This window comes from Saccoglossus kowalevskii (assembly GCF_978046115.1).
Source record: "Saccoglossus kowalevskii chromosome 4 unlocalized genomic scaffold, keSacKowa6.1 SUPER_4_unloc_1, whole genome shotgun sequence".
Taxonomy (NCBI): domain Eukaryota; kingdom Metazoa; phylum Hemichordata; class Enteropneusta; family Harrimaniidae; genus Saccoglossus; species Saccoglossus kowalevskii.
Window position 1 is genome coordinate 605,911 of NW_028188616.1, and position 17,059 is coordinate 622,969.

The following is a 17,059-nucleotide window of genomic DNA, read 5'->3' on the forward strand; positions in this document are numbered from 1 at the left end:
TTGTCGGAATTGGATTTAAATTAATGCTTCGGCTAGGCAAAAAATCACGGGAAAAAGATAGTATGTATGGTGGAATAAAAATGTTGATAAGCCTACTGCACGTGGTATTCCCAGCCGGTCTCCCATGCAAGTACTAACCACGCCCGATGCAGATTAACTTCAGTGATCGGACGAGAACTGGTGTATTCTGCAATGGTTTGGCAGTAGGCTGAATATTCGTCGGAATTGGATGTAATTAAATACTTCGGCTAGGCAACAAATCGCGAGAAAAAAATGGTATGTACGGTTGAATAAAAATGTTGATAAGGCTACTGCACGTGGTATTCCCAGCCGGTCTCCCATGCAAGTACTAACCATGCCCGATGCAGATTAACTTCAGTGATCGGACGAGAACTGGTGTACTCTGCATTGGTTTAGCAGTAGGCTGAATATTCCTCGGAATTGGATGTAATTTAATACTTCGGCTAGGCAAAAAATCATGGAAAAAAGTTAGTATGTACGGTGGAATAAAAATGTTCATGAGCCTACTGCAGATGGTTTTCCCAGCCGATCACCCACGCAAGTACTAACCACGCCCGATACAGCTTAACTTCAGTGATCGGACGAGAACTGGTGTATTCTGCAATGATTTGGCAGTAGGCTGAATATTCGTCGGAATTGGATGTAATTTTTTACTTCGGCTAGGCAACAAATCCCGGGAAATATGGTATGTACGGTGGAATAAAAATGTTGATAAGCCTACTGCACGTGGTATTCCCAGCCGGTCTCCCATGCAAGTACTAACCATGCCCTATGCAGATTAACTTCAATGATCAGACGAGAACTGGTGTATTCTGCATTGGTTTGGCAGTAGGCTGAATATTCGTCGCAATTGGATGTCATTTAATGCTTCGTCTAGGCAAAAAATCATGGGAAAAAGTTAGTATGTAATGTGGACTAAAAATGTTCATCAGCCTACTGCACGTGGTATTCCCAGCCAGTCTCCCATGCAAGTACTAACCACGCCCGATGCAGCTTAACTTCAGTGATCGGACGAGAACTGGTGTATTCTGCAATGGTTAGGCAGTAGGCTGAATATTCGACCGAATTGTATGTCATTTAATGCTTCGTCTAGGCAAAAAATCATTGGAAAAAGTTAGCATGTAATGTGGAATAAAAATGTTGATGAGCCTACTGCACGAGGTATTCCCCGCCGGTCTCTCGTGCAAGTACTAACCACGCCCGATGCGGCTTAGCTTCAGTGATCGGACGAGAACTGGTGTATTCTGCAATGGTTTGGCAGTAGGCTGAATATTTGTCGGAATTGGATTTCAATTAATGCTTCGGCTAGGCAAAAAATCACGGGAAAAAGTTGGTATGTACAGGTGGAATAAAAGTATTGATAAGCCTACTGCACGTGGTATTCCCAGCCGGTCTCCCATTCAATTACTAACCATGCCCGATGCAGATTAACTTCAGTGATCGGACGAGAACTGGTGTATTCTGCAATGGTTTGGCAGTAGACTGAATATTCGTCGGAATTGGATGTAATTTAATACTTCGGCTAGGCAACAAATCCCGGGAAAAAGTTGGTATGTACGGTGGAATTATAATGTTGATGAGCGTACTGCACGTGGTATTCCCAGCCAGTCTCACATCCAAGTACTAACCACGCCCGATGCAGCTTAACTTCAGTGATCGGACGAGAACTGGTGTATTCTGCAATGGTTTGGCAGTAGGCTGAATATTCATCCTAATTGTATGTCATTTAATGCTTCGTCTAGGCAAAAAATCATGGGAAAAAGTTAGCATGTAATGTGGAATGAAAATGTTGATGAGCCTACTGCACGAGGTATTCCCAGCCGGTCTCCCGTGCAAGTACTAACCACGCCCGGTGCGGCTTAGCTTCAGTGATCGGACGAGAACTGGTGTATTCTGCAATGGTTTGGCAGTAGGCTGAATATTCGTCGGAATTGGATGTAATTTAATACTTCGGCTAGGCAAAAAATCATGGAAAAAAGTTAGTATGTACAGTGGAATAAAAATGTTCATCAGCCTACTGCAGATGGTATTCCCAGCCGATCTCCCACGCAAGTACTAACCACGCCCGATGCAGCTTAACTTCAGCGATCGGACGAGAACTGGTGTATTCTGCAATGGTTTGGCAGTAGGCTGAATATTCGTCGGAATTGGATGTAATTTAATACTTCGGCTAGGCAAAAAATCATGGAAAAAAGTTAGTATGTACAGTGGAATAAAAATGTTCATCAGCCTACTGCAGATGGTATTCCCAGCCGATCTCCCACGCAAGTACTAACCACGCCCAATGCAGCTTAACTTCAGTGATCGGACGAGAACTGGTGTATTCTGCAATGGTTTGGCAGTAGGCTGAATATTCGTCGGAATTGGATGTAATTTTTTACTTCGGCTAGGCAACAAATCCCGGGAAATATGGTATGTACGGTGGAATAAAAATGTTGATAAGCCTACTGCACGTGGTATTCCCAGCCGGTCTCCCATGCAAGTACTAACCACGTCCGGTGGGCTTAACTTCAGTGATCGGACGAGAACTGGTGTATTCTGCATTAGTTTGGCAGTAGGCTGAATATTCGTCGCAATTGGATGTCATTTAATGCTTCGGCTAGGCAAAAAATCATGGAAAAAAGTTAGTATGTACGGTGGAATAAAAATGTTGATGAGCCTACTGCACATGGTATTCTCAGCCGGTCTCCCATGCAAGTACTAACCACGCCCAATGCAGCTTAACTTCAGTGATCGGACGAGAACTGGTGTATTCTGCAATGGTTTGTCATTCGGTTGAATATTCGTCAGAATTGGATGTAATTTAATACTTCGGCAAGGCAAAAAATCCCGGGAAAAAGTTAGTATGTACGGTGAATAAATATGTTGATGAGCCTAGTGCACATGGAATTCCCAGCCGTTATACCATGCAAGTACTAACCACGCCCGATGCAGCTTAACTTCAGTGATCGGACGAGAACTGGTGTATTCGGCAATGGTTTGGCAGTAGGCTGAATATTCGTCGCAATTGGATGTCATTTAATGCTTCGGCTAGGCAAAAAATCATGGAAAAAAGTTAGTATGTATGGTGGAATAAAAATGTTGATGAGCCTACTGCACATGGTATTGTTAGCCGGTCTCCCATGCAAGTACCAACCACGCCCGATGCAGCTTAACTTTAGTGATCGGACGAGAACTGGTGTATTCTGCAATGGTTTGGCAGTAGGCTGAATATACGTCGGAATTGGATGTCATTTCATGCTATGGCTAGGAAAAAATCATAGGAAAAAGTTAGTATGTAATGTGAAATAAAAATGTTGATGAGCCTACTGCACGTGGTATTCCCAGCCGGTCTCCCATGCAAGTACTAACCATGCCCGATGCAGCTTAACTTCAGTGACCGGACGAGAACTGGTGTATTCTGCAATAGTTTGACAGTAGGCTGAGTATTCGTCAGAATTGGATTTAATTTAATACTTCGGCTTGGCAAAAAATCTCGGGAAAAAGTTAGTATGTACGGTGGAATAAAAATGTTGATGAGCCTACTGCACGTGGTATTCCCAGCCGGTCTCCCATGCAAGTACTAACCACGCCCGATGCAGCTTAACATCTGTAATCGGACGTGAACTGGTGTATTCTACATTGGTTTGGCAGTAGGCTGAATATTCGTTGCAATTGGATGTCATTTATTGCTTCGGCTAGGCAAAAAAACATGGGAAAATGTTGGTATGTAATGTGGAATAAAAATGTTGATGAGCCTACTGTACGTGGTATTCCCAGCCAGTCTCCCATGCAAGGACTAACCATGCCCGATGCAGATTAACTTCAGTGATCAGACGAGAACTGGTGTATTCTGCATTGGTTTGGCTGTAGGCTGAATATTCTTTGCAATTGGATGTCATTTATTGCTTCGGCTAGGTAAACAATTATGGGAAAATGTTAGTATGTAATGTGGAATTAAAATGTTGATGAGCCTACTGCACGTGGTATTCCCAGCCGGTCTCCCATGCAAGTACTAACCACGCCCGATTAACTTCAGTGATCGGATGAGAACTGGTGTATTCTGCATTGGTTTGGCAGTATGCTGAATGTTCGTTGCAATTGTATGCCATTTAATGCTTTGGCTAGGCAAAAAATCATGGAAAATAGTTAGTATGTACGGTGGAATAAAAATGTTCATCAGCCAACTGCACGTGGTATTCCCAGCCGGTCTCCCATGCAAGTACTAACCACGCCCGATGCAGGTTAACTGCAGTGATCAGACAAGAACTGGTGTAATTTGCAATGGTTTGGCAGTAGGCTGAATATTCGTCGGAATTGAATGTCATTTAATGCTATGGTTCGGCAAAAAATCATAGGAAAAAGTTAGTATATACGGTGGAATAAAAATGTTCATCAGCCAACTGCACGTGGTATTCCCAGCCGGTCTCCCATGCAAGTACTAACCACGCCCGATGCAGGTTAACTGCAGTGATCAGACAAGAACTGGTGTAATCTGCAATGGTTTGGCTGTAGGCTGAATATTCGTCCGTATTGTATGTCATTTAATGCTTCATTTAGGCAAAAAATCATGGGAAAATGTTAGTATGTAATGTGGAATAAAAATGTTGATGAGCCTACTGCACGTGGTATTCCCAGCCGGTCTCCCATGCAAGTACAAACCACGCCCGATGCAACTTAACTTCAGTGATCGGACGAGAACTGGTGTTTTCTGCAATGGGTTGGCAGTAGGCTGAATATTCGTCGGAATTGGATGTCGTTTAATGCTTCGGCTAGGCAAAAAATCCCGGGAAAAAGTTAGTATGTACGGTGGAATAAAAATATTGATGAGCCTACTGCACGTGGTATTCCCAGCCGTTCTACCATGCAAGTACTAACCACGCCCTATGCAGCTTAACTTCAGTGATCGGACGACAACTGGTGTATTCTGCAATGGTTTGGCAGTAGGCTGAATATTCGTCGCAATTGGATGTCACATTACATTCGGCTAGGCAAAAAATCATGGAAAAAAGTTAGTATGTACGGTGGAATAAAAATGTTGGTGAGCCTACTGCACATGGTATTCTCAGACGGTCTCCCATGCAAGTACTAACCACGCCCAATGCAGCTTAACTTCAGTGATCAGACGAGAACTGGTGTATTCTGCAATGGTTTGGCAGTAGGCTGAATATACATCGGAATTGGATGTCATTTAATCCTACGGCTAGGAAAAAATCATAGGTAAAAGTTAGTATGTAATGTGGAATAAAAATGTTGATGAGCCTACTGCACGTGGTATTCCCAGACGGTCTCCCATGCAAGTACTAACCACGCCCGATGCAGCTTAACTTCAGTGATCGGACGAGAACTGGTGTATTCTGCAATGGGTTGCCAGTAGGCTGAATATTCGTCGGAATTGGATGTCGTTTAATGCTTCGGCTATGCAAAAAATCCCTCGAAAAAGTTAGTATGTGCGGTGGAATAAAAATGTTGATGAGCCTACTGCATGCGGTATTCACGGCCGGGCTCCCATGCAAGTACTAACCGCGTCTGGTGGGCTTAACTTCAATGATCGGACGAGAACTGGTGTATTCTGCAATGGTTTGTCAGTAGGTTGAATATTCTTCGGAATTGGATGTAATTTAAAACTTCGGCTGCGCAAAAAATCCCGGGAAAAAGTTAGTATGTACGGTGGAATAAAAATGTTGATGAGCCTAATGCACGTGGTATTCCAGTCGATCTCCCTTGCAAGTACTAACCACGCCCAATGCAGCTTAACTTCACTGATCGGACGTGAACTGGTGTATTCTGCATTGGTTTGGCAGTAGGCTGAATATTCGTTGCAATTGGATGTCATTTATTGCTTCGGCTAGGCAAAAAAACATGGGAAAATGTTAGTATGTAATGTGGAATAAAAATGTCGATGAGCCTACTGCACGTGGTATTCCCAGCCGGTCTCCCATGCAAGTACTAACCACGCCCGATGCATATTAACTTCAGTGATATGACGAGAACTGGTGTATTCTGCATTGGTTTGGCTGTATGCTGAATATTCTTTGCAATTGGAGGTCATTTATTGCTTCGGCTAGGTAAAAAATTATGGGAAAATGTTAGTATGTAATGTGGAATAAAAATGTTGATGAGCCTACTGCACGTGGTATTCCCAGCCGGTCTCCCATGCAAGTACTAACCACGCCCAATGCAGCTTAACTTCAGTGATCGGACGAGAACTGGTGTATTCTGCTATGGTTTGGCAGTAGGCTGAATATTCGTCGGAATTGGATGTCGTTTAAAATGCTTCGGCTATGCAAAAAATCCCGCGAAAAAGTTAGTATGTACGGCGGAATAAAAATGTTGATGAGCGTACTGCATGCGGTTTTCTCAGCCGGTATCCCATGCAAGTACTAACCACGTCTTTAACTTCAGTGATCGGACGTGAACTGGTGTACTCTGCAATGGTTTGGCAGTAGGCTGAATATTCGTCGGAATTGGATGTAATTTAATACTTCGGCTAGGCAAAAAAATCCCGGGAAAAAGTTAGTATGTACGGTGGAATAAAAATGTTGATGAGCCTAATGCAAGTGGTATTCCCAGCCGGTCTCCCTTGCAAGTACTAACCACGCCCGATGCAGCTTAACTTCAGTGATCGGACGTGAACTGGTGTATTCTGCATTGGTTTGGCAGTATGCTGAATATTCGTTGCCATTGGATGTCATTTATTGCTTCGGCTAGGCAAAAAAAACATGGGAAAATGTTAGTATGTAATGTGGAACAAAAATGTTGATGAGCCTACTGCACGTGGTATTCTCAGCCAGTCTCCCATGCAAGTACTAACCATGCACGATGCAGATTAACTTCAGTGATCGGACGTGAACTGGTGTATTCAGCAATGGTTAGGCAGTAGGCTGAATATTCGTCCGAATTGTATGTCATTTAATGCTTCGTCTAGGCAAAAAATCATGGGAAAATGTTAGCATGTAATGTGGAATAAAAATGTTGATGAGCCTACTGCACGAGGTATTCCCAGCCGATCTCCCGTGCAAGTACTAACCACGCCCGATGCGGCTTAGCTTCAGTGATCGGACGAGAACTGGTGTATTCTGCAATGGTTTGGCAGTAGGCTGAATATTTGTCGGAATTGGATTTCAATTAATGCTTCGGCTAGGCAAAAAATCACGGGAAAAAGATAGTATGTATGGTGGAATAAAAATGTTGATAAGCCTACTGCACGTGGTATTCCCAGCCGGTCTCCCATGCAAGTACTAACCACGCCCGATGCAGATTAACTTCAGTGATCGGACGAGAACTGGTGTATTCTGCAATGGGTTGGCAGTTGGCTAAATATTCGTCGGAATTGGATGTCGTTTAATGCTTTGGCTATGCAAAAAATCATGGAAAAAGGTTCGTATGTACGGTGGAATAAAAATGTTCATTAGCCTACTGCAGGTGGTATTCCCAGCCGGTCTCCCACGCAAGTACTAACCACGCCCGATGCAGCTTAACTTCAGCGATCGGACGAGAACTGGTGTATTCTGCAATGGTTTGGCAATAGTCTGAATATTCGTCGGAATTGGATGTAATTAAATACTTCGGCCCACGCAACAAATCGCGGGAAAAAAATGGTATGTACGGTTGAATAAAAATGTTGATAAGGCTACTGCACGTGGTATTCCCAGCCGGTCTCCCATGCAAGTACTAACCATGCCCGATGCAGATTAACTTCAGTGATCGGACGAGAACTGGTGTATTCTGCATTGGTTTGGCAGTAGGCTGAATATTCCTCGGAATTGGATGTAATTTAATACTTCGGCTAGGCAAAAAATCATGGAAAAAAGTTAGTATGTACGGTGGAATAAAAATGTTCATGAGCCTACTGCAGATGGTTTTCCCAGACGATCACCCACGCAAGTACTAACCACGCCCGATGCAGCTTAACTTCAGTGATCGGACGAGAACTGGTGTATTCTGCAATGATTTGGCAGTAGGCTGAATATTCGTCGGAATTGGATGTAATTTTTTACTTCGGCTAGGCAACAAATCCCGGGAAATATGGTATGTACGGTGGAATAAAAATGTTGATAAGCCTACTGCACGTGGTATTCCCAGCCGGTCTCCCATGCAAGTCCTAACCATGCCCTATGCAGATTAACTTCAATGATCAGACGAGAACTGGTGTATTCTGCATTGGTTTGGCAGTAGGCTGAATATTCGTCGCAATTGGATGTCATTTAATGCTTCGTCTAGGCAAAAAATCATTGGAAAAAGTTAGCATGTAATGTGGAATAAAAATGTTGATGAGCCTACTGCACGAGGTATTCCCCGCCGGTCTCTCGTGCAAGTACTAACCACGCCCGATGCGGCTTAGCTTCAGTGATCGGACGAGAACTGGTGTATTCTGCAATGGTTTGGCAGTAGGCTGAATATTTGTCGGAATTGGATTTCAATTAATGCTTCGGCTAGGCAAAAAATCACGGGAAAAAGTTGGTATGTACAGGTGGAATAAAAGTATTGATAAGCCTACTGCACGTGGTATTCCCAGCCGGTCTCCCATTCAATTACTAACCATGCCCGATGCAGATTAACTTCAGTGATCGGACGAGAACTGGTGTATTCTGCAATGGTTTGGCAGTAGACTGAATATTCGTCGGAATTGGATGTAATTTAATACTTCGGCTAGGCAACAAATCCCGGGAAAAAGTTGGTATGTACGGTGGAATTATAATGTTGATGAGCGTACTGCACGTGGTATTCCCAGCCTGTCTCACATCCAAGTACTAACCACGCCCGATGCAGCTTAACTTCAGTGATCGGACGAGAACTGGTGTATTCTGCAATGGTTTGGCAGTAGGCTGAATATTCATCCTAATTGTATGTCATTTAATGCTTCGTCTAGGCAAAAAATCATGGGAAAAAGTTAGCATGTAATGTGGAATAAAAATGTTGATGAGCCTACTGCACAAGGTATTCCCAGCCTGTCTCCCGTGCAAGTACTAACCACGCCCGATGCGGCTTAGCTTCAGTGATCGGACGAGAACTGGTGTATTCTGCAATGGTTTGGCAGTAGGCTGATTATTTGTCGGAATTGGATTTCAATTAATGCTTCAGCTAGGCAAAAATTCACGGAAAAAAGATAGCATGTACGGTGGAATAAAAATATTGATAAGCCTACTGCACGTGGTATTCCCAGCAGGTCTCCCATGCAAGTACTAACCACGCCCAATGCAGCTTAACTTCAGCGATCGGACGAGAACTGGTGTAATTTGCAATGGTTTGGCAGTAGACGGAATATTCTTCGGAATTGGATGTAATTTAATACTTCAGCTAGGCAACAAATCCCGGGGAAAAGTTGGTATGTACGGTGGAATAAAAATGTTGATGAGCGTACTGCACGTGGTATTCCCAGCCGGTCTCACATCCAAGTACTAACCACACCCGATGCAGCTTAACTTCAGTGATAGGACGAGAACGGGTGTATTCTGCAATGGTTTGGCAGTAGGCTGAATATTCGTCGGAATTGGATGTAACTTAATACTTCGGCTAGGCAAAAAATCCCGGGGAAAAGTTGGTATGTACGGTGGAATTAAAATGTTGATAAGCCTACTGCACGTGGTATTCCCAGCCGGTCTCCCGTGCAAGTACTAACCACGCCCGATGCGGCTTTGCTTCACTGATCGGACGAGAACTGGTGTATTCTGCAATGGTTTGGCAGTAGGCTGAATATTCGTCGGAATTGGATGTAATTTAATACTTCGGCTAGGCAACAAATCCCGGGAAAAAGTTAGTATGTACGGTTGAATAAAAATGTTGATGAGCCTAATGCAAGTGGTATTCCCAGCCGGTCTCCCTTGCAAGTACTAACCACGCCCGATGCAGCTTAACTTCAGTGATCGGACGTGAACTCGTGTATTCTGCATTGGTTTGGCAGTATGCTGAATATTCGTTGCCATTGGATGTCATTTATTGCTTCGGCTAGGCAAAAAAAACATGGGAAAATGTTAGTATGTTATGTGGAATAAAAATGTTGATGAGCCTACTGCACGTGGTATTCTCAGCCAGTCTCCCATGCAAGTACTAACCATGCACGATGCAGATTAACGTGATCGGACGTGAACTGGTGTATTCAGCAATGGTTAGGCAGTAGGCTGAATATTCGTCCGAATTGTATGTCATTTAATGCTTCGTCTAGGCAAAAAATCATGGGAAAATGTTACCATGTAATGTGGAATAAAAATGTTGATGAGCCTACTGCACGAGGTATTCCCAGCCGATCTCCCGTGCAAGTACTAACCACGCCCGATGCGGCTTAGCTTCAGTGATCGGACGAGAACTGGTGTATTCTGCAATGGTTTGGCAGTAGGCTGAATATTTGTCGGAATTGGATTTCAATTAATGCTTCGGCTAGGCAAAAAATCACGGGAAAAAGATAGTATGTATGGTGGAATAAAAATGTTGATAAGCCTACTGCACGTGGTATTCCCAGCCGGTCTCCCATGCAAGTACTAACCACGCCCGATGCAGATTAACTTCAGTGATCGGACGAGAACTGGTGTATTCTGCAATGGGTTGGCAGTTGGCTAAATATTCGTCGGAATTGGATGTCGTTTAATGCTTTGGCTATGCAAAAAATCATGGAAAAAGGTTCGTATGTACGGTGGAATAAAAATGTTCATTAGCCTACTGCAGGTGGTATTCCCAGCCGGTCTCCCACGCAAGTACTAACCACGCCCGATGCAGCTTAACTTCAGCGATCGGACGAGAACTGGTGTATTCTGCAATGGTTTGGCAATAGTCTGAATATTCGTCGGAATTGGATGTAATTAAATACTTCGGCCCACGCAACAAATCGCGGGAAAAAAATGGTATGTACGGTTGAATAAAAATGTTGATAAGGCTACTGCACGTGGTATTCCCAGCCGGTCTCCCATGCAAGTACTAACCATGCCCGATGCAGATTAACTTCAGTGATCGGACGAGAACTGGTGTATTCTGCATTGGTTTGGCAGTAGGCTGAATATTCCTCGGAATTGGATGTAATTTAATACTTCGGCTAGGCAAAAAATCATGGAAAATAGTTAGTATGTACGGTGGAATAAAAATGTTCATGAGCCTACTGCAGATGGTTTTCCCAGCCGATCACCCACGCAAGTACTAACCACGCCCGATGCAGCTTAACTTCAGTGATCGGACGAGAACTGGTGTATTCTGCAATGATTTGGCAGTAGGCTGAATATTCGTCGGAATTGGATGTAATTTTTTACTTCGGCTAGGCAACAAATCCCGGGAAATATGGTATGTACAGTGGAATAAAAATGTTGATAAGCCTACTGCACGTGGTATTCCCAGCCGGTCTCCCATGCAAGTCCTAACCATGCCCTATGCAGATTAACTTCAATGATCAGACGAGAACTGGTGTATTCTGCATTGGTTTGGCAGTAGGCTGAATATTCGTCGCAATTGGATGTCATTTAATGCTTCGTCTAGGCAAAAAATCATTGGAAAAAGTTAGCATGTAATGTGGAATAAAAATGTTGATGAGCCTACTGCACGAGGTATTCCCCGCCGGTCTCTCATGCAAGTACTAACCACGCCCGATGCAGCTTAGCTTCAGTGATCGGACGAGAACTGGTGTATTCTGCAATGGTTTGGCAGTAGACTGAATATTCGTCGGAATTGGATGTAATTTAATACTTCGGCTAGGCAACAAATCCCGGGAAAAAGTTGGTATGTACGGTGGAATTATAATGTTGATGAGCGTACTGCACGTGGTATTCCCAGCCTGTCTCACATCCAAGTACTAACCACGCCCGATGCAGCTTAACTTCAGTGATCGGACGAGAACTGGTGTATTCTGCAATGGTTTGGCAGTAGGCTGAATATTCATCCTAATTGTATGTCATTTAATGCTTCGTCTAGGCAAAAAATCATGGGAAAAAGTTAGCATGTAATGAGGAATAAAAATGTTGATGAGCCTACTGCACGAGGTATTCCCAGCCGGTCTCCCGTGCAAGTACTAACCACGCCCGATGCGGCTTAGCTTCAGTGATCGGACGAGAACTGGTGTATTCTGCAATGGTTTGGCAGTAGGCTGATTATTTGTCGGAATTGGATTTCAATTAATGCTTCAGCTAGGCAAAAATTCACGGAAAAAAGATAGCATGTACGGTGGAATAAAAATATTGATAAGCCTACTGCACGTGGTATTCCCAGCAGGTCTCCCATGCAAGTACTAACCACGCCCAATGCAGCTTAACTTCAGCGATCGGACGAGAACTGGTGTAATTTGCAATGGTTTGGCAGTAGACGGAATATTCTTCGGAATTGGATGTAATTTAATACTTCAGCTAGGCAACAAATCCCGGGGAAAAGTTGGTATGTACGGTGGAATAAAAATGTTGATGAGCGTACTGCACGTGGTATTCCCAGCCGGTCTCACATCCAAGTACTAACCACACCCGATGCAGCTTAACTTCAGTGATAGGACGAGAACGGGTGTATTCTGCAATGGTTTGGCAGTAGGCTGAATATTCGTCGGAATTGGATGTAACTTAATACTTCGGCTAGGCAAAAAATCCCGGGAAAAAGCTAGTATGTACGGTGGAATAAAAATGTTGATGAGCCTAATGCACGTGGAATTCCCAGCTGGTCTCCCATGCAATTACTAACCACGCTCGATGCAGCTTAACTTCAGTGATTGGACGAGAACTGGTGTATTCTGCAATGGTTTGGTAGTAGGCTGAATATTCGTCCTAATTGTATGTCATTTAATGCATTGTCTAGGCAAAAAATCATGGGGAAAAAGTTAGCATGTAATGTGGAATAAAAATGTTGATGAGCCTACTGCACGAGGTATTCCCAGCCGGTCTCCCGTGCAAGTACTAACCACGCCCGATGCGGCTTTGCTTCAGTGATCGGACGAGAACTGGTGTATTCTGCAATGGTTTGGCAGTAGGCTGAATATTCGTCGAAATTGGATGTAATTTAATACTTCGGCTAGGCAACAAATCCCGGGGAAAAGTTGGTATGTACGGTGGAATAAAAATGTTGATAAGCCTACTGCACGTGGTATTTCCAGCCGGTCTCCCATGCAATTACTAAGCATGCCCGATGCAGATTAACTTCAGTGATCGGACGAGAACTGGTGTATTCTGCATTGGTTTGGCAGTAGGCTGAATATTCTTAGCAATTAGATGTCATTAAATGCTTCGGCTATGCAAAAAATCATGGAAAAAGGTTAGTATGTACGGTGGAATAAAAATGTTCATTAGCCTACTGCAGGTGGTATTCCCAGCCGGTCTCCCACGCAAGTACTAACCACGCCCGATGCAGCTTAACTTCAGCGATCGGACGAGAACTGGTGTATTCTGCAATGGTTTGGCAGTAGGCTGAATATTCGTCGGAATTGGATGTAATTTAATACTTCGGCTAGGCAAAAAATCATGGAAAAAAGTTAGTATGTACAGTGGAATAAAAATGTTCATCAGCCTACTGCAGATGGTATTCCCAACCGATCTCCCACGCAAGTACTAACCACGCCCGATGCAGCTTAACTTCAGTGATCGGACGAGAACTGGTGTATTCTGCAATGGTTTGGCAGTAGGCTGAATATTCGACGTAATTGGATGTAATTTTTTACTTCGGCTTGGCAACAAATCCCGGGAAATATGGTATGTACGGTGGAATAAAAATGTTGATAAGCCTACTGCACGTGGTATTCCCAGCCGGTCTCCCATGCAAGTACTAACCATGCCCTAAGCAGATTAACTTCAATGATCAGACGAGAACTGGTGTATTCTGCATTGGTTTGGCAGTAGGCTGATTATTCGTCGCAATTGGATGTCATTTAATGCTTCGTCTAGGCAAAAAATCATGGGAAAATGTTAGTATGTAATGTGGACTAAAAATGTTCATCATCCTACTGCACGTGATATTCCCAGCCGGTCTCCCATGCAAGTACTAACCACGCCCGATGCAGCTTAACTTCAGTGATCGGACGAGAACTGGTGTATTCTGCAATGGTTAGGCAGTAGGCTGAATATTCTACCGAATTGTATGTCATTTAATCCTTCGTCAAGGCAAAAAATCATTGGAAAAAGTTAGCATGTAATGTGGAATAAACATGTTGATGAGCCTACTGCACGAGGTATTCCCCGCCGGTCTCTCGTGCAAGTACTAACCACGCCCGATGCGGCTTAGCTTCAGTGATCGGACGAGAACTGGTGTATTCTGCATTGGTTTGGCAGTAGGCTGAATATTCTTCGCAATTAGATGTCATTTAATGCTTCGCCTAGGCAAAACATCATGGGAAAAAGTTGGTACGTACGGTGGAATTAAAATGTTGATGAGCCTAATGCACGTGGTATTCCCAGCCGGTCTCCATGCATGTACTAACCACGCCCGATGCAGCTTAACTTCAGTGATCGGACGAGAACTGGTGTATTCTGCAATGGTTTGGCAGTAGGCTGAATATTCGTCCTAATTGTATGTCATTTAATGCTTCGTCTAGGCAATAAATCATGGGAAAAAGTTAGCATGTAATGTGGAATAAAAATGTTGATGAGCCTACTGCACGAGGTATTCCCAGCCGGTCTCCCGTGCAAGTACTAACCACGCCCGATGCGGCTTAGCTTCAGTGATAGGACGAGAACTGGTGTATTCTGCAATGGTTTGGCAGTAGGCTGAATATTTGTCGGAATTGGATTTCAATTAATGATTCGGCAAGGCAAAAAATCAAGGGAAAAAAGTGGTATGTATGGTTGAATAAAAATGTTGATAAGCCTACTGCACTTTTTAATCCCAGCAGGTCTCCCGTGCAAGTACTAACCACGCCCGATGCAGCTTAACATCAGTGATCGGACGAGAACTGGTGTACTCTGCAATGATTTGGCAGTAGACTGAATATTCGTCGGAATTGGATGTAATTTAATACTTCGGCTAGGCAACAAATCCCGGGAAAAAGTTGGTATGTACGGTGGAATTAAAATGTTGATGAGCGTACTGCACGTGGTATTCCCAGCCTGTCTCACATCCAAGTACTAACCACACCCGATGCAGCTTAACTTCAGCGATCGGACGAGAACTGGTGTATTCTGCAATGGTTTGGCAGTAGGCTGAATATTCATCCTAATTGTATGTCATTTAATGCTTCGTCTAGGCCAAAAATCATTGGAAAAAGTTAGCATGTAATGTGGAATAAAAATGTTGATGAGCCTACTGCACGAGGTATTCCCAGCCGGTCTCCCGTGCAAGTACTAACCACGCCCGATGCGGCTTAGCTTCAGTGATCGGACGAGAACTGGTGTAATTTGCAATGGTTTGGCAGTAGACTGAATATTCGTCCGAATTGTATGTCGTTTAATGCTTTGGCTATGCAAACAATCCCGGGAAAAATTTAGTATGTATGGTGGAATAAAAATGTTGATGAGCCTAATGCACGTAGTATTCCCAGCCGGTCTCCCATGCAAGTACTAACCACACCCGATGCAGCTTAACTTCAGTGATCGGACGAGAACTGGTGTATTCTGAAATGGTTTGGCAGTAGGCTGAATATTCGTCCTAATTGTATGTTATTTAATGATTCGTCTAGGCAAAAAATCATGGGAAAAAGTTAGCATGTAATGTGGAATAAAAATGTTGATGAGCCTACTGCACGAGGTATTCCCAGCCGGTCTCCTGTGCAAGTACTAACCACGCCCGATGCGGCTTAGCTTCAGTGATCGGACGAAAACTGGTGTATTCTGCAATGGTTTGGCAGTAGGCTGAATATTTGTCAGAATTGGATTTCAATTAATGCTTCGGCTAGGCAAAAAATCACGGGAAAAAGATAGCATGTACGGTGGAATAAAAATATTGATAAGCCTACTGCACGTGGTATTCCCAGCAGGCCTCCCATGGAAGTACTAACCACGCCCGATGCAGCTTAACTTCAGTGATCGGACGAGAACTGGTGTAATTTGCAATGGTTTGGCAGTAGGCTGAATATTCGTCGGAATTGGATGTAACTTAATACTTCGGATAGGCAAAAAATCCCGGGAAAAAGTTAGTATGAACGGTGGAATAAAAATTATGATGAGCCTAATGCACGTGGTATTCCCAGCCGGTCTCCCATGCAAGTACTAACAACGCTTGATGCAGCTTAACTTCAGTGATCGGACGAGAACTGGTGTATTTTGCAATGGCTTGGCAGTAGGCTGAATGTTCGTCCGAATTGTATGTCGTTTAAAGCTTCGGCTATGCAAACAATCCCGGGAAAAATTTAGTATGTACGATGGAATAAAAATGTTGATGAGCCTAATGCACGTAGTATTCCCAGCCGGTCTCCCATGCAAGTACTAACCACACCCGATGCAGCTTAACTTCAGTGATCGGACGAGAAGTGGTGTATTCTGCAATGGTTTGGCAGTAGGCTGAATATTCGTCCTAATTGTATGTCATTTAATGCTTCGTCTAGGCAAAAAATCATGGGAAAAAGTTAGCATGTAATGTGGAATAAAAATGTTGATGAGCCTACTGCACGAGGTATTCCCAGCCGGTCTCCCATGCAAGTACTAACCACGCCCGATGCGGCTTAGCTTCAGTGATCGGACGAGAACTGGTGTATTCTGCAATGGTTTGGCAGTAGGCTGAATATTTGTCAGAATTGGATTTCAATTAATGCTTCGGCTAGGCAAAAAATCACAGGAAAAAGATAGCATGTACGGTGGAATAAAAATGTTGATGAGCGTACTGCACGTGGTATTCCCAGCCGGTCTCACATCCAAGTACTAACCACGCCCGATGCAGCTTAACTTCAGTGATCGGACGAGAACGGGTGTATTCTGCAATGGTTTGGCAGTAGGCTGAATATTCGTCGGAATTGAATGTAACTTAATACTTCGGCTAGGCAAAAAATCCCGGGAAAAAGTTAGTATGTACGGTGGAATAAAAATGTTGATTAGCGTACTGCACGTGGTATTCCCAGCCTGTCTCACATCCAAGTACTAACCACGCCCGATGCAGCTTAACTTCAGTGATCGGACGAGAACTGGTGTATTCTGCATTGGTTTGGCAGTAGGCTGAATATTCTTAGCAATTAGATGTCATT

At 43.8% G+C, this 17,059-nt stretch overlaps 1 non-coding gene and 71 pseudogenes across 1 annotated transcript; all 72 read right to left on the reverse strand.

Annotated features, from left to right (window-relative positions):
- Positions 1-89: 89 nt before the first annotated feature.
- LOC146728296 (5S ribosomal RNA) lies at positions 90-209 on the reverse strand (annotated as a pseudogene).
- Positions 210-305: 96 nt separating this feature from the next.
- LOC146728297 (5S ribosomal RNA) lies at positions 306-425 on the reverse strand (annotated as a pseudogene).
- A 96-nt stretch (positions 426-521) lies between these two features.
- On the reverse strand, positions 522-641 carry LOC146728298 (5S ribosomal RNA; annotated as a pseudogene).
- A 94-nt stretch (positions 642-735) lies between these two features.
- Positions 736-855, reverse strand: LOC146728299 (5S ribosomal RNA; annotated as a pseudogene).
- Positions 856-951: 96 nt separating this feature from the next.
- On the reverse strand, positions 952-1,071 carry LOC146728300 (5S ribosomal RNA; annotated as a pseudogene).
- Positions 1,072-1,167: 96 nt separating this feature from the next.
- Positions 1,168-1,287, reverse strand: LOC146728301 (5S ribosomal RNA; annotated as a pseudogene).
- A 97-nt stretch (positions 1,288-1,384) lies between these two features.
- LOC146728302 (5S ribosomal RNA) lies at positions 1,385-1,504 on the reverse strand (annotated as a pseudogene).
- Positions 1,505-1,600: 96 nt separating this feature from the next.
- On the reverse strand, positions 1,601-1,720 carry LOC146728303 (5S ribosomal RNA; annotated as a pseudogene).
- Positions 1,721-1,816: 96 nt separating this feature from the next.
- On the reverse strand, positions 1,817-1,936 carry LOC146728304 (5S ribosomal RNA; annotated as a pseudogene).
- A 96-nt stretch (positions 1,937-2,032) lies between these two features.
- On the reverse strand, positions 2,033-2,152 carry LOC146728305 (5S ribosomal RNA; annotated as a pseudogene).
- A 96-nt stretch (positions 2,153-2,248) lies between these two features.
- On the reverse strand, positions 2,249-2,368 carry LOC146728306 (5S ribosomal RNA; annotated as a pseudogene).
- A 94-nt stretch (positions 2,369-2,462) lies between these two features.
- LOC146728307 (5S ribosomal RNA) lies at positions 2,463-2,581 on the reverse strand (annotated as a pseudogene).
- A 96-nt stretch (positions 2,582-2,677) lies between these two features.
- Positions 2,678-2,797, reverse strand: LOC146728308 (5S ribosomal RNA; annotated as a pseudogene).
- Positions 2,798-2,892: 95 nt separating this feature from the next.
- LOC146728309 (5S ribosomal RNA) lies at positions 2,893-3,012 on the reverse strand (annotated as a pseudogene).
- Positions 3,013-3,108: 96 nt separating this feature from the next.
- LOC146728310 (5S ribosomal RNA) lies at positions 3,109-3,228 on the reverse strand (annotated as a pseudogene).
- A 95-nt stretch (positions 3,229-3,323) lies between these two features.
- Positions 3,324-3,443, reverse strand: LOC146728311 (5S ribosomal RNA; annotated as a pseudogene).
- Positions 3,444-3,539: 96 nt separating this feature from the next.
- On the reverse strand, positions 3,540-3,659 carry LOC146728312 (5S ribosomal RNA; annotated as a pseudogene).
- Positions 3,660-3,755: 96 nt separating this feature from the next.
- Positions 3,756-3,875, reverse strand: LOC146728313 (5S ribosomal RNA; annotated as a pseudogene).
- Positions 3,876-3,971: 96 nt separating this feature from the next.
- On the reverse strand, positions 3,972-4,085 carry LOC146728314 (5S ribosomal RNA; annotated as a pseudogene).
- Positions 4,086-4,181: 96 nt separating this feature from the next.
- On the reverse strand, positions 4,182-4,301 carry LOC146728315 (5S ribosomal RNA; annotated as a pseudogene).
- Positions 4,302-4,397: 96 nt separating this feature from the next.
- LOC146728316 (5S ribosomal RNA) lies at positions 4,398-4,517 on the reverse strand (annotated as a pseudogene).
- Positions 4,518-4,613: 96 nt separating this feature from the next.
- Positions 4,614-4,733, reverse strand: LOC146728317 (5S ribosomal RNA; annotated as a pseudogene).
- A 96-nt stretch (positions 4,734-4,829) lies between these two features.
- On the reverse strand, positions 4,830-4,949 carry LOC146728318 (5S ribosomal RNA; annotated as a pseudogene).
- Positions 4,950-5,044: 95 nt separating this feature from the next.
- On the reverse strand, positions 5,045-5,164 carry LOC146728319 (5S ribosomal RNA; annotated as a pseudogene).
- Positions 5,165-5,259: 95 nt separating this feature from the next.
- LOC146728320 (5S ribosomal RNA) lies at positions 5,260-5,379 on the reverse strand (annotated as a pseudogene).
- A 526-nt stretch (positions 5,380-5,905) lies between these two features.
- LOC146728321 (5S ribosomal RNA) lies at positions 5,906-6,025 on the reverse strand (annotated as a pseudogene).
- A 96-nt stretch (positions 6,026-6,121) lies between these two features.
- LOC146728322 (5S ribosomal RNA) lies at positions 6,122-6,241 on the reverse strand. Its single transcript, XR_014928624.1, has one exon. It is a non-coding gene; the product is annotated as a 5S ribosomal RNA (ribosomal RNA).
- A 307-nt stretch (positions 6,242-6,548) lies between these two features.
- Positions 6,549-6,668, reverse strand: LOC146728323 (5S ribosomal RNA; annotated as a pseudogene).
- Positions 6,669-6,765: 97 nt separating this feature from the next.
- LOC146728324 (5S ribosomal RNA) lies at positions 6,766-6,885 on the reverse strand (annotated as a pseudogene).
- Positions 6,886-6,981: 96 nt separating this feature from the next.
- Positions 6,982-7,101, reverse strand: LOC146728325 (5S ribosomal RNA; annotated as a pseudogene).
- Positions 7,102-7,197: 96 nt separating this feature from the next.
- Positions 7,198-7,317, reverse strand: LOC146728326 (5S ribosomal RNA; annotated as a pseudogene).
- Positions 7,318-7,413: 96 nt separating this feature from the next.
- On the reverse strand, positions 7,414-7,533 carry LOC146728327 (5S ribosomal RNA; annotated as a pseudogene).
- A 97-nt stretch (positions 7,534-7,630) lies between these two features.
- On the reverse strand, positions 7,631-7,750 carry LOC146728328 (5S ribosomal RNA; annotated as a pseudogene).
- A 96-nt stretch (positions 7,751-7,846) lies between these two features.
- LOC146728329 (5S ribosomal RNA) lies at positions 7,847-7,966 on the reverse strand (annotated as a pseudogene).
- Positions 7,967-8,060: 94 nt separating this feature from the next.
- Positions 8,061-8,180, reverse strand: LOC146728330 (5S ribosomal RNA; annotated as a pseudogene).
- A 96-nt stretch (positions 8,181-8,276) lies between these two features.
- On the reverse strand, positions 8,277-8,396 carry LOC146728331 (5S ribosomal RNA; annotated as a pseudogene).
- Positions 8,397-8,493: 97 nt separating this feature from the next.
- On the reverse strand, positions 8,494-8,613 carry LOC146728332 (5S ribosomal RNA; annotated as a pseudogene).
- Positions 8,614-8,709: 96 nt separating this feature from the next.
- LOC146728333 (5S ribosomal RNA) lies at positions 8,710-8,829 on the reverse strand (annotated as a pseudogene).
- Positions 8,830-8,925: 96 nt separating this feature from the next.
- Positions 8,926-9,045, reverse strand: LOC146728334 (5S ribosomal RNA; annotated as a pseudogene).
- A 96-nt stretch (positions 9,046-9,141) lies between these two features.
- LOC146728335 (5S ribosomal RNA) lies at positions 9,142-9,261 on the reverse strand (annotated as a pseudogene).
- A 96-nt stretch (positions 9,262-9,357) lies between these two features.
- Positions 9,358-9,477, reverse strand: LOC146728336 (5S ribosomal RNA; annotated as a pseudogene).
- A 96-nt stretch (positions 9,478-9,573) lies between these two features.
- On the reverse strand, positions 9,574-9,693 carry LOC146728337 (5S ribosomal RNA; annotated as a pseudogene).
- Positions 9,694-9,789: 96 nt separating this feature from the next.
- On the reverse strand, positions 9,790-9,909 carry LOC146728338 (5S ribosomal RNA; annotated as a pseudogene).
- Positions 9,910-10,218: 309 nt separating this feature from the next.
- On the reverse strand, positions 10,219-10,338 carry LOC146728339 (5S ribosomal RNA; annotated as a pseudogene).
- Positions 10,339-10,434: 96 nt separating this feature from the next.
- On the reverse strand, positions 10,435-10,554 carry LOC146728340 (5S ribosomal RNA; annotated as a pseudogene).
- A 96-nt stretch (positions 10,555-10,650) lies between these two features.
- On the reverse strand, positions 10,651-10,770 carry LOC146728341 (5S ribosomal RNA; annotated as a pseudogene).
- Positions 10,771-10,867: 97 nt separating this feature from the next.
- On the reverse strand, positions 10,868-10,987 carry LOC146728342 (5S ribosomal RNA; annotated as a pseudogene).
- Positions 10,988-11,083: 96 nt separating this feature from the next.
- On the reverse strand, positions 11,084-11,203 carry LOC146728343 (5S ribosomal RNA; annotated as a pseudogene).
- Positions 11,204-11,297: 94 nt separating this feature from the next.
- LOC146728344 (5S ribosomal RNA) lies at positions 11,298-11,417 on the reverse strand (annotated as a pseudogene).
- Positions 11,418-11,513: 96 nt separating this feature from the next.
- LOC146728345 (5S ribosomal RNA) lies at positions 11,514-11,633 on the reverse strand (annotated as a pseudogene).
- Positions 11,634-11,729: 96 nt separating this feature from the next.
- LOC146728346 (5S ribosomal RNA) lies at positions 11,730-11,849 on the reverse strand (annotated as a pseudogene).
- A 96-nt stretch (positions 11,850-11,945) lies between these two features.
- Positions 11,946-12,065, reverse strand: LOC146728347 (5S ribosomal RNA; annotated as a pseudogene).
- Positions 12,066-12,161: 96 nt separating this feature from the next.
- Positions 12,162-12,281, reverse strand: LOC146728348 (5S ribosomal RNA; annotated as a pseudogene).
- Positions 12,282-12,377: 96 nt separating this feature from the next.
- LOC146728349 (5S ribosomal RNA) lies at positions 12,378-12,497 on the reverse strand (annotated as a pseudogene).
- Positions 12,498-12,810: 313 nt separating this feature from the next.
- LOC146728350 (5S ribosomal RNA) lies at positions 12,811-12,930 on the reverse strand (annotated as a pseudogene).
- A 96-nt stretch (positions 12,931-13,026) lies between these two features.
- On the reverse strand, positions 13,027-13,146 carry LOC146728351 (5S ribosomal RNA; annotated as a pseudogene).
- A 96-nt stretch (positions 13,147-13,242) lies between these two features.
- LOC146728352 (5S ribosomal RNA) lies at positions 13,243-13,362 on the reverse strand (annotated as a pseudogene).
- A 96-nt stretch (positions 13,363-13,458) lies between these two features.
- LOC146728353 (5S ribosomal RNA) lies at positions 13,459-13,578 on the reverse strand (annotated as a pseudogene).
- Positions 13,579-13,672: 94 nt separating this feature from the next.
- Positions 13,673-13,792, reverse strand: LOC146728354 (5S ribosomal RNA; annotated as a pseudogene).
- Positions 13,793-13,888: 96 nt separating this feature from the next.
- LOC146728355 (5S ribosomal RNA) lies at positions 13,889-14,008 on the reverse strand (annotated as a pseudogene).
- Positions 14,009-14,104: 96 nt separating this feature from the next.
- LOC146728356 (5S ribosomal RNA) lies at positions 14,105-14,224 on the reverse strand (annotated as a pseudogene).
- Positions 14,225-14,320: 96 nt separating this feature from the next.
- Positions 14,321-14,439, reverse strand: LOC146728357 (5S ribosomal RNA; annotated as a pseudogene).
- A 96-nt stretch (positions 14,440-14,535) lies between these two features.
- LOC146728358 (5S ribosomal RNA) lies at positions 14,536-14,655 on the reverse strand (annotated as a pseudogene).
- Positions 14,656-14,967: 312 nt separating this feature from the next.
- On the reverse strand, positions 14,968-15,087 carry LOC146728359 (5S ribosomal RNA; annotated as a pseudogene).
- Positions 15,088-15,183: 96 nt separating this feature from the next.
- On the reverse strand, positions 15,184-15,303 carry LOC146728360 (5S ribosomal RNA; annotated as a pseudogene).
- Positions 15,304-15,399: 96 nt separating this feature from the next.
- Positions 15,400-15,519, reverse strand: LOC146728361 (5S ribosomal RNA; annotated as a pseudogene).
- Positions 15,520-15,615: 96 nt separating this feature from the next.
- LOC146728362 (5S ribosomal RNA) lies at positions 15,616-15,735 on the reverse strand (annotated as a pseudogene).
- Positions 15,736-15,831: 96 nt separating this feature from the next.
- On the reverse strand, positions 15,832-15,951 carry LOC146728363 (5S ribosomal RNA; annotated as a pseudogene).
- A 312-nt stretch (positions 15,952-16,263) lies between these two features.
- Positions 16,264-16,383, reverse strand: LOC146728364 (5S ribosomal RNA; annotated as a pseudogene).
- Positions 16,384-16,479: 96 nt separating this feature from the next.
- LOC146728365 (5S ribosomal RNA) lies at positions 16,480-16,599 on the reverse strand (annotated as a pseudogene).
- Positions 16,600-16,695: 96 nt separating this feature from the next.
- LOC146728366 (5S ribosomal RNA) lies at positions 16,696-16,815 on the reverse strand (annotated as a pseudogene).
- Positions 16,816-16,911: 96 nt separating this feature from the next.
- LOC146728367 (5S ribosomal RNA) lies at positions 16,912-17,031 on the reverse strand (annotated as a pseudogene).
- Positions 17,032-17,059: the final 28 nt, after the last annotated feature.